Source organism: Trichosurus vulpecula, chromosome 6 (assembly GCF_011100635.1).
Source record: "Trichosurus vulpecula isolate mTriVul1 chromosome 6, mTriVul1.pri, whole genome shotgun sequence".
NCBI classification, from domain to species: Eukaryota; Metazoa; Chordata; class Mammalia; order Diprotodontia; family Phalangeridae; genus Trichosurus; species Trichosurus vulpecula.
Window position 1 is genome coordinate 22,967,369 of NC_050578.1, and position 12,221 is coordinate 22,979,589.

The 12,221-nt window shown below is 38.9% G+C and overlaps 1 pseudogene; it reads right to left on the bottom strand.

Annotated features, from left to right (window-relative positions):
* Positions 1–1,302: 1,302 nt before the first annotated feature.
* LOC118854575 lies at positions 1,303–2,369 on the bottom strand (annotated as a pseudogene).
* Positions 2,370–12,221: the final 9,852 nt, after the last annotated feature.

Here is a 12,221-nt window from a genome sequence, read left to right on the forward strand (position 1 = left end):
GAATCAGACAAGGTCTGTCTATTGATGTTTGTAATTTCTGTTTGTATTTGCCCTGAATTTCAGGGGCCTGATCTTTTCCACCTGAACTAAGTGAATGATGTATGTATGTTTAATTAAACTGAGATTGTTAATCCCTTAAAGTTGCTTTTCTTAGAAAAGCAGATCAAAGAACCTGTACTAGTGGCCTTCTATGTGCTGGTTGTTTTTGGTCTTACACAGCCACGGTAGCTGCTAGCAACATTGTTGTTACAAGGCCAGAGGCACCATCCCCCATACCCCTGAATTAGAGGTATAATTACAAAAAATAAACTTATACAAATAAAAAAATGAGCAGGAAAAGGAGAAAGAATCCAACCATAGAGAGTTACTCTGGGACCAGGCTTCATCTCCAGAGGAGGATACTGAAGCAAAGAAACCCTCTTCTACCCCCAAAAATAATGTTAAATAGGCACCTGAACAAAAAGAAGTCAGAGAAGAACTTTAAAGAGACCTTAAAAATCAATTGAGAGAGAGACCAAGGAAAAACTAAAAAAAAGGAAAAAAAGAAAAAAAAACTACAATCCAAGAAAAACATGATTATGAAAAGAAAGTCAACCAATTAGAAAAGGAGATTCAGAATCTTAACAAAGAAAACTCCTCCTTGAAAACTACAGCAGGACTAAGGGAAGACAGTGAAGTCATAAGAGATCAAGAAATAATAAAATAAAATATTAAGAATAAAAAAATAGAAAAGAATGTGAAACATCTCATAAGCAAAACAACTGATCTGGAGAACAGATCAAGAAGAGAAAATACAATAATAATCAGACTACCTGAAAGCTATAATCAAAAGAAGAATCTTTTCGGGGGGGTGGTATACACAAATCCTGGGGAAAATATACAAAGAGGAACACACCTCTCTTCCCCTGCCCCCCCCCAACAAACCAAAACCTGACAATGAGGATAAGCAGATTTTACTTCTGGTGGAGGTGTCAGATATGCTCTGCCCATGAAGACTTAAGGTCATTCAAGTATTGGGATACCGAAACTTCTGAACCTGGATTCTTCTCCATATTATGAAACTGAGCATGCAGGATTTCTGTCAAACATTCTATAAACCTTTCCACGGGTGCCAGTCTATTTTTGTATCTGTTCCTTTAAAATCAGGATACTCTGCCATTACTCAGGAAACGGCATAGTAATTTGGTCTGCAGTCAGTTGGAGCACTTGCCTAATCAAAACTGCCTTTTAATGATCCTGCGGAGTAACTGGGTTCTATCCAGGACTAAATCCCCCAGGCTGACCTCCACCTTGCAGAGCAGATCACTGCATGCCTGGACCTGCCTGGGACAGTGGGCCACCTGCTACCCTGGAGATTGGCACAGGTCCCTGGAGTCCCCCAGGCATTTGGCCTCTGGGGCCAGGGCCTCTTGTTCCCATTCCTCTTGCATCTATGCCCCTAGCCTCCATGGCCTTTGATTCTAAACTTCAGGCCTCTATCCCCTAGCTTCCATTGCTCTGGCCTCCATAGCTTGGGTATCCAGCCCTCTCAGATATCTTCCTTCTCTGCCATTCATGGGTAGACCCCTTTGATCCAGCATGGGTCCTCTAGGCTCTCCCATTAGAGGCTAAGGCTCTCCCAGTGGTCCTCTCCTTATCTCATGGAGGACACACAACTCTCACAGCCAGGGATGTGGCGAATTGGAGGACCCTGATGCAGTGGCCCCAGGTCACCTCTGAGTTCTATTTCTCTAGTGACTGAGAAGAAAGTCCTTCCATGTGGGTCATTTGAAGCATCTCCTAAAAGACCTTGGGGAGGTAGGCCACCATCCGTCATAGATCCATGTTGCATAGGGGCTCTGGGGTCTGGCATTGGCCTATGGGTACCTTAATCTTATTCAATTGGTGCAGGCCCAGAGGGTCCCACGGGTGAGTGCTGTAGGGTCCCTTGCCCCCGGTCTAGGGATACTGGGCCACTGCCTGGCATTCCAACATTGGATTGCATTCTGTCTCCAGGAGCCAAGGGGCTAGGTCCAGGTCCTGCAGTGGGCATTGCTTCTGGTGTGGGAATACCACCTGGCAGAGGTGGTTACATCAGAGGAGGAGCTCCATTCACATGCATGCCACCTAGGGGCTGTGGTTGAGAGGCTGGAGTATTTGGCTGGTTCATTGGTGCACTAGGTTCTTGGATGCAGGTTACCTTGAATCAGAGATGGGATGTTTGCTTGATGCTGCAAAATTTTCAGCGCAATCTCTGGATCCACAATGCCCATCACTACTTTGCCCTGTAGCAAAGTATATACTAGCTGGGGGTTCTGGAGCAGCATGTTCCATGCTTCTTGGGGATTATTCTGGACACAAAGCTTCATCTGTTTCATCAGCTCAAACATCTGTTATGGTGGCAGACTGGCACCAGCTCTGCTAATGGATTCGGGAGTATCTTCAGGGAAGATTGGGTCTCCATAGGGAGATTCAATGATGCGGGTGCCAGTGCCAAGGCCTGAAATTGACAACTGATCCAACTTCAGAGAAGATATCCTTTAGCTTTTCTTCTGTAGCTTCATATGGAATGTTGCCCACAAACACGGAGCATAATGATCAATCTACCACAGGGTCCTAGACTGCCAGACCCACCATTGTTCTCCATGCACACTTCCATTGCCAAGAATCTTGATATAATAATAAAAATTTTTTTTAATTATTATTTTTTTTATATTTAGTATACAATGTTCAGTTCCAAAAGCTTTTGAGTTCCAAATTTCGTCCCCCTCCTTTTCTTCCCCCTTCCCCAAGATGACATGCAATCTGATATAGTCTCTACTTATACATTCACATTAAACATATTTTCACATTAGTCATGTTGCAAAAAAGAATTATAACCAATGGAATGAACCATGAGAAAGAAGAAATAAAACAAAAAAGAGAGAGAGCAAATAGTATTCTTTGATCTGCATTCAGACTATTTCTTTCTCTGGATGTGGATAGCATTTTTCGTCATGAGTCTTTTGGAGTTGTCTTAGAACTTTACATTGCTGAGAAGACCCAAGTCTATCAATGTTAGTCATAGCACAATGCAGCTGTAAATGTATACAATGTTCTTCTGGTTCTGCTCCCCTCACTCACCATCAGTTCATATCAGTGTTTCCAGGTTTTTCTGAAGTCCACCTGCTTAACAAAGAAATATTTTTTTTAAATTGCCCTGAAGCATTAGAACAAGAAGGGAAAGTAGAAGTAGAAGAAAAAAAAAACAACAATCACCACCTGAAAGAGATTCTACAGGAAAACCCACATGACTAAGAGTCAAATTCTTAAACCCACAGCTCAAGGATAAAATATTATAATCGGCAAGGAAAAAAACCAATTTAAATCTGGCAGTGCCATATATTACAGTCACGGAAAACCTAGCAGTGGCAATTCTAAAAGACTGCAGGTCTTGGAACACTATATGTCTTGAAGAGCAAAATAAGTGGGGTTCCAGCCAAAAATAACATACCAGCAAAACTAAACATAATCCTGATTGGAAAAAATTGGATATTTAATGAATTGTCAGACTTTCAGGATTTTGTTTAAAAAATGAATTTAATAGATGATTTGAAGTATAAGATCCAAGAGAAATAAAAGATACATATCAAAGACTAATTATAAGGGCTTCAATAAGGACAGACTGTTTACCTTTTATATGAGGAAATGCAAAATGTATGTTTAAGATTATTAAGTTTAAAAAGTATAACCATTTAGGAACAGCTAAAAAGAGTAATTATGTTATACAAATGAGGTGAGAGAGGAAAAACTGACACAGTGGAAGGAGATGAGGTAGGAGGGCTAGCAGTTCTGGAAACCTACTTTCATAAGGAATGGGTTCAAGAGGGAAAATACATTTATATCTAGAAGGGCATAAAAATCTTCTAAATCTGAAAAGAAATAAAATCCTAAGAGAATGGGGAGGTAGAAGAGGATGAGAGAGGGATGTTTGGAGGGAAAGGTGAGGGAATAGAATAAAGTGTCTTATAGAAGGGTGTTCAGATTAATGGGAATATGAGAACATGGGAGGGATCTTTGGAGGGGAGAGGTAGGTCAAGTAATAAGAGGGCAAGGTAGTATGTGGAGGTAAAGTAGAGCAGTCACAGGGGTTAGAAAATAAGAGATACAAACAAACATAAATAAAGATCAGGAGTGTAATTTTTGAGGGAAAAAAGTAGGGGTGATAATCTTGATCTAGAACAAAGTTCAGGCTAAAGTAGATTTAATTAAAAGAGAAATATAGGGAAACTACATTATGAGTTAGCCATATTCATCAATGCTGTTTTGGACCATTTAAAATAACTAGTCAATATAAGACTTGCATATTGATATGGTGTAGGAAATGACAAGTTGGTGGACTTGGAAAAATGTGAAAACATTTGAACTTACGAAGGAAGAGGTTATCCACCCTCAGAGAAACAGAGCACAAATAAGTATGATATCGTCTGACATAATATATGTCTATATACATGTGTGATTATAGATTTCTAAGTATATGTATGTGCATGTCAGTGTATGTATAAGTATATGTATGTGTATGTGTGTATATATCTCTGTATGTGTGTGTGTGTTAATTGTAGCCTGGGGTGGGGGGGAGGAAGGATTAGAAAAAGAACAAAGTAAAAAGTGCACAGCAGAGAACATAAGGAAACTTACAAGGATGCAAAGAAAAGATGGACAGCTCTCAACACAATGCATGGTATTTGTTATATAGACTTTCTTGAAATAGAAATTTATATATTTTGAATTTTGAATCCTCTCTTACATTCTGCTATGCTTTTTTTTCTTTTCTTATTTTGTATTTGTTTCAATATTTAAGTTTATGTTTCTTTCTTCATTGTGTATTTGTTTTAGTTTCTTTTTTCTTATTGTGTATTTGTTTAAAATAATTTTTTAAAAAATTGAAAGTGTTTACTCACAGCTTTTGTTTGAAGACCTCTCCAAGAAAGGGAAATGTACTATTTTCCAAGGTACTGACATCTATTTTGGGATAGCTCTAATAATTATAAATTTTCCATTGCACCAAGCCTAAACTTGCTTCTACATCTTCCACCCAACTGCCCCAGTTGTCCTCCCTTGGAATCAAGCAGGACAAGTCTAAGACTTCTTTAAGGTGAGAGCTTTTCAAACATGTGACTGCTATTGTTTATACTTGTCTTTTTTTTTGTTTGTTTTTTGGTAAAAATCTTCAAGTTATCTTGCCATGATTTCAAGGCTCTTCAGCATTCTTCTTGACTTCACCTGGACACTCTCCAACTTACCCAGGTCCTTCCTAAAATCTGGTATTGAATACACTACCTGAGATGTGCTTTGGCCAGATGGCAAATCAACAAAAAGGAAAAGACAGAGGGAAGTCAAGAGAAGACTTCAGTGACAATAATGAAGGGGGAAAGATGGGCAGGAGAGAGGTATAGACCTCTGATTAGCTTCTTCGGCACACTTTCACAATTTATAGCCTGAATCCTTACTCCTCTTTGGCTGCTCTAAAGCCCTCCTGACTCCTCTTCTTGCCAAATGGGCTCTCTTAGCTTTTGATTGGTTCATCTTTCCCATTTCTATCTTGGCCTACATTTCCCAGATTCCCTATGTAATTCCATGTCTTATCACTAAGACAGCTTCCAGTCTTTCTTCCCATCCCCTTTCTCCTTAGCTCTGGGAAAAATAATCAAATCCATAGTCCTGGAATAGAACCCTTTTCCATTCTGGAAAGTGCATGTCAATCACTTCTGAAATAATTCCACCCACCTCTTTGTGACTTCTCTGTTCAAAACACTTCTTACTAGCTACCACTTTTTTCCTTATTGTCACCTTTCCTTATAGGAATCTAAGTTCCTTGAGGGCAGGGACTGTCTAGCTTTTTCTGTTTGTGATTTCAAGGATCAGCCTAATTCCTCACACGTAGTAAGAACTGCTTCATTTATTCATTGATCTGTACATTGATTATCTGATTCATTTATTTATTCCTTATGTTATACACAGTTAGCATGGAAAGGATCTATTAATGAAATAACTCAGTTTCATGTAAAAAATTATGGAAAGAAATCTGGGTAATAGTGTAAATTCCCCATGTTGGAATCATTTTAAAACATGATCGTCGAGTGTTAGAGTAGATTTGAAGTTATCACTCTTCACCTATAGGTTCATAAGTCTGCTCACATACTTTGTTCTGTAAGCAAACATACCCATGCACAAGCAAGAGGCTGCAGCAACAATCTGCTAAATGCTCACTGTGTAACGTAAAGTATCCTCTATCATCTTAGTAAAGACACTTTCCCTCTCTGGTCATCAATTTCCTGCACTCCAAAAGAGTCCTACACAACTTGTGGCAGGCTGAAGGATTTCCTCTACATACAAAGGATGTTTTCCTCTATATTTTTCACGGGCTTCCTGAAATCCTTTGGCATGTAGCAAGCATCCCAAGAGCCATAAGTAGCCTGAAGGCCACACGTTGTATAGGCCTGCTCTAAAATGAAGGAATTAGAACTATACACTCCCTTCCACTTCTAAATCTACAATTTTATGAGACTATGAAATTAGCAATATGATCTAGTCAAAGAATCATTTGATGCAGAGAAACCTCCACCATATTTAATTTTTGATGGGCAAAAAGAAAACATTTATTTGATTGCTTTTCACTTTTTAGTGTGTGGAACAGGAATTAGACACAACCAATGAATTATTTTTTTTTCTGATTTTATCTGTTTTGGGTGTTCTTAATACTAGAGACTAAATTGCTTTGGAAAAGAAGTGAAAATTGAAAAATTTAGAGAGTAATTTTAGTTAAAGTTTAAGTATTCATTTTAAAAGGTGATGAATGCAACAATCATGATTTTATAGCATTTCCCTCAAAAATGATGCCTGTAATTAATAACAATCACATGTGATAATGTGATTTTCATCTTCAAATTACTTTTTAAACATTGATGTTAGTTTTCATATTTTCAGAAAATTCTAAAGTTGATTTAAATGATAAAGTATCATGTGCATGCCAAAGGTCACAGAAATTAAAAGGGAGTCACAATGTAGGATTACAACCCCTTTGTCATATAAGCGAATTTTCAAAATAAAGAAAAACAAGATCATATAGTTATGGGAAATTTTGTGAAAATTCAGTGTGTTATCATTTGTAATTAGATTCTCTGGATAAATTTGGGTGATGGGGAAGGTAGAGGAATAATGTCTCAAAGATTAATGGAAGTTTAAGGCTTTGCAAATTTTAAGCTAAATATTAATGTCAATTATATTGTTGATAATAATAATGATACCATTGATATTATTCTTCTCCCAATGTTTAATGGGGTAATGCTAGAAATAGTCTTGGGAAAGTAGTAGTTGTGGTAATAGTAATACTACTACTATTATTACGATCATTGTTATGGATATTATGTTATTGGTTAGTGGATATCATGGTAATATAAATGGGAAGATCTTTCCCATCCATTAATAGGTCCACGTGACCTGCTTAAGTCACATGAAAGCCTAAGTCACATTAGCCTTTGGTGGGAGAAGCTTGCTGAATGGGTGAAACAGGAAGGGTGGAGCAGGAAGGGTGGAGCAGAGTTGAGATGAAGTTACAGCAATTATTGCTGAGAGAGAGTAAGTGAGCAGCTAGCTGTGAGTGGGAGAAGTGATTTTGCTTGAGGGTGATAGTCTGTGGGAAGGCCCTAACAAAAAGAAGGCTAGGGGATGGTGGTGCCCCCTATATTGCTAATGCGCATAGATTTCTTTGTTACTATGATGGATCTGGCTTTCTGGTGTTGGGATTTGGCTTTCCAGTGTTTGAATGAATGCTTTGGTTCTGTCGTCCATGTGGAGAGCATGTTATATTTTGTGATTCAGAACTATGCCGGCATATTCATAGCCACTTTAGGTGCTGTGAATACTGCATTGACACTACAGTTGGACAACAACTTCGTATTTTAATTTTTATGGATCAATGTTATATTCTGTTGATTATGAGTAACATTTTTATTAGTGATAATGTTCTCATTATAGTACAGTTTAGACACTGAGTTTTGAAGTATATTTTGAGGTTTATATTTGTAGAGTGATGATTTATTGTCTGTAATATTAATAGTATAAAAATAATACATTATAGTTGTTTCGTATAGTAAAATACAATAGAGTATGGGAGCATATAGTATAATATAGTAAAGAGTAGCATAATTGCAATAGTATAGTATGGTATGGCATAATATGGTATAATTGATAACAGTATTCAAATTAATTGGGATATTAATAAAGCTCTTTTTACCTCCCAGTTTTTTTATGAAAATGTAAAGCAAGGGAAGACTATACTGAACAATAGTTCAGTCTACACTGTTAAAGTACTTTGTTGTTGTTATTCAATCATGCCCAACTCTTCATGACCCGGTTTCTTGGCAAAGATGCTAGAATGGTTTGCCATTCCCTTCTCCAGTTCCTTTTACAGATGAGGAAACTGAGGCAAATTGGGTTAAGTGATTTGCCCAGGGTTACACCTCTAGTAAATGTTTGTAACCAGATTTTAACTCAGGTTTTCCTGACTCCAGGCCCAGTACTCTATCCACTGTTCCACCTACCTGCCCAAAGAATTGATTAATTACTTACTCTATGTGTAGCACTGTGCTAAGTGCTGGGGATATAAATACAAAAGTAAGACAATCCCTTCCTTTAAGTTGCTCATGTTCTAATGGAATTAACACATATAAGGAAGGTTTTAGCCACAAGTCAGATGGAAAGGTCCCATAGTCCTTAGCATGAATCAGCAAAGCAAGTGGAAATACTTCTTGCTAAATATCATTTTCACTTGTAAAATGCTATCAGTTCCTGACTTTGAACCATTTGGCTGTACCAGGGACTTTGGTGGCAAGAAGTTTCTTTTATATGTCTTCAATCGCTGTGGCTATTGTTCCCAAAGGGGTAGTTTCAAGGCTGGTTCTCGACAGGGGTTATTTCCCAAAGTGATAGTTACAAGTTCTGAGCTGGAAGCATTGCTAAATCTAGGACTTTAAAGGTCAGGGTTCTCGACTATTTCTCTCAATGTTGGAGATAATGTCAATGTGGTGGCAATGGTTTGGCTCGACTGGCACATGGTACCACTTGTGGTCCCTCATGGTTCCCTGATGCTTCAGCTAGGCTGACTTGTCTATCCTGTTCATGACGGTAGTTTAGCAATTTGTGGGGATGCCTAGCCCCTTCTCTGAAGTTGCTTTCCCAGATGAAGGCTGGGTTAGAAACAAAATTATGTGGTCTGGGAGGCACTGCTATTCCCTACCTGCCTGTTGGTGGCAATTGATCAATTCTTGCTCCTGGTAGTGATAAGCAAGGTGGGCTTCCTCTCCACAACGATTTTATCTCCTAATAATGACTTTGGGGGCTTCGCTGAAAACAAGACCAGTGGTTTGGTAGGCGTTGCTATTTCCAAGGCTCTTTGACTTTGGGATCTGGGCTGTCTCTGTTATGGTTTGAGGAGAGATGGTGGTGATGACAGTGTTGGTTTAATTTGCCTGTCATTTGCCTTCCTTGTTTTTTTCTCTCAGCATACCCTGCTACTTGTGCAATAGTAGTAAAAGGAGTAGGAGCAGGAGTAGTAATAGAGATGGTAGTGGTAGTGGTAGCCATAGTAGTTGCAGCAACGGCACAAATTATAGTAAGTACATGCATGCGTGCATGCACGTGTGCGCGCGCGCACACACACACACACACACACACACACACTATCCCAAGATTGAGCCTACGTATTTAATCTGTGGATCATGTCTATGGAAACTCAGGTTCACATAAATGTTTTTAATTTTAGCCTGTATTGCCTAAATGATTGCCCAGATTCTCCTTTTTTCAATGCTGGCTGTGCCAGTATGCCAGGGAAAAGGAATAATAAGTGTCTGCTCTTCCAGGCCCACATTTCAGAAGAAAATAAGATCTAATAATTCATTTCCTTTTTTTGGGAAATAAAAATACTCCCCATTTATGCAGTACCGTTTATCAGTGCATCTCTAAATGCTTTGTAAACACTAATCAATACTCTTACCTTCTCTGCAAAGTGGGAAAAGTAATGCTATGGCTGTTGAATAGATAAGAAGAATGAATGTTTCTATATTCCAATGTAAGATAGCCTATTCTAGGAAGGAGAGAGGGGCATTAGAGCAAATGATCTTGATAATCAAGTAAGCAAGCTTCTTGTTCTTAAGTTATCTCTGTATCCTAGGCTAAAGGCTAATTTTTAAACCTTAGGAAGCCGGAGAGGTAACTATCCACCTGTTTTCTGGTGAATATTAGGCTGAATTCAAGAATATTCATGAAAAATTCCAAACCATCACAATGGCTCTTCATGATGATGGGATTTATTTGCTTTGTGCCAAACAAAAGAAAAGAGGATTCTGAAAAAATCTTTCAACTATTAGAATACTTGGTGGCATTCTTCATTCAATAATATAGAGAATTTCCACATTGCCTTAACTGGAAGATATTAATCCATACTTTGTACGCAGGTAAAGATGGAAGGGTACTTTACACCTATAAGATTATTAGGAAGGCTAACTAACCTCTTACAATGTGGTATCCCAAACTACAAGGCCAAAGGTGTGTCCTAGCAGAAAAATGCTGCTTCAACTAGGTTGGCTTGAGTACCCTGTGGGGGACATTTGGGATGGCTATTTTTAGAGAGGCCTAGCCATAGAAAGATCCATAGAAATTTCTTCCCAGAATGATGGCTGTGGAAGCAAGACCAGTGATGTGGGAGGTGCAGTCTCAGCACTCTTGCCCTTTTATGGGAGCAATGTCAGTAGTAAAGTTTTAGGGATGAACACAATTACCAACAGAAAGTGTATGGAGAGAAAAGAGACAGGGCTCAATAACAGATTCTTTTGAGGTGGTGCCACCAAACGCATCTGTCAAAAACTCTTACTTTTTTCCCCGTTTATGTCTGGCTTTACTTAGCTGCAGAAGGACTCCAGAGCCATGTGCCTGGCACATTTCTGCCCCTTAAGAGGCTTGTACTGTGCCTTAATGTCCTTGTGTGAAAAGAGGATCAACCTCAAACCAAGCCTTCATTTTTTCTTTCGTGGTTTCAGTGGTTCGATGTGGAAAGTCTCCCAATGACAACCACCTTCTAGTTCAGCTTTTGAATTCCCTTTGAAAAGATAGTTGGGGTTGTCACATGACTCAGCAAACAGAAAGAGAAAGAAGCATGATTGCTGAGCTTCTGAAAGCTTGGTGAGGACTCACATCTGCCAGTCCTCTTCTTCAAGGATCCTTCTGTGCCCCTGGGCTTTGCAGACCCAGGCACTTGGGGTCCTGACTGAGATGAAGGTGAAAGGCATTCAAGGCAGAGGGTTTGGGGAAAAGAGAGCTGATCTGCAGGAAGGTGGCATCTTCAGATCCATTTTTTAGAGGCTCTCCAAAGATACCAGTAGAACCTGATGGCAGACAGTACACTTTAATCCCTGAATGAGCTGAAAAATCTCTGTGGAAAACATCAAACCTTGCTTTGCTCATGGATATGGGGGCAAGGCAGTCTTCAAAGGAAGGCATCATATTGTAGCAGTTGCTATGGGCCATGTTTCTCTGAGGATCACTATAATGTGGGGGGGGGGGTGGAAAGGAGGAAGGGGGAACAGCTGCCTGTAGAAGCTTTTTCATGCTTCTTTTGAGTCTTGTATTTAAGAGTCAAATTTTCTATTCAGCTCTGGTCTTTTCATCAAGAATGCTTGAAAGTCCTCTATTTCATTGAATATCCATTGGTTTTTTGTTTTGTTTTTTGTTTTTTTGTTGTTTTTTTTTAACCGAAGGATTATACTTGGTTTTTCTGGGTAGGTGCTTCTTGGTTTTAATCTTAGCTCCTTTGACCTCCAGAATGTCATATTCCAGGCCCTATGATCACTTAATATAGAAGCTGCTAAATCTTGTGTTATCCTGATTCTGATTCCACAATACTTGAATTGTGCCTTTCTGGCTGCTTGCGATATTCTCTCCTTGACCTGGGAACTCTGGAAATTGGGAACAATATTCCTAGGAGTTTTCCTTTTGGGATCTCTTTCAGGAGGTGACTGGAGTGTTCTTTCAACTTCTGTTTTACCCTCTGGTTTTAGAATATCATGGCAGTTTTCCTTGATAATTTCTTGAAATTTGATGTCTAGGCTTTTTTTTTATCATGGCTTTCAGGTAGTCCAATAATTTTTAAAATTATCTCTCTTGGATCTATTTTCTAGGTCAGTGGTTTTTCCAATGAGATTTTTCAC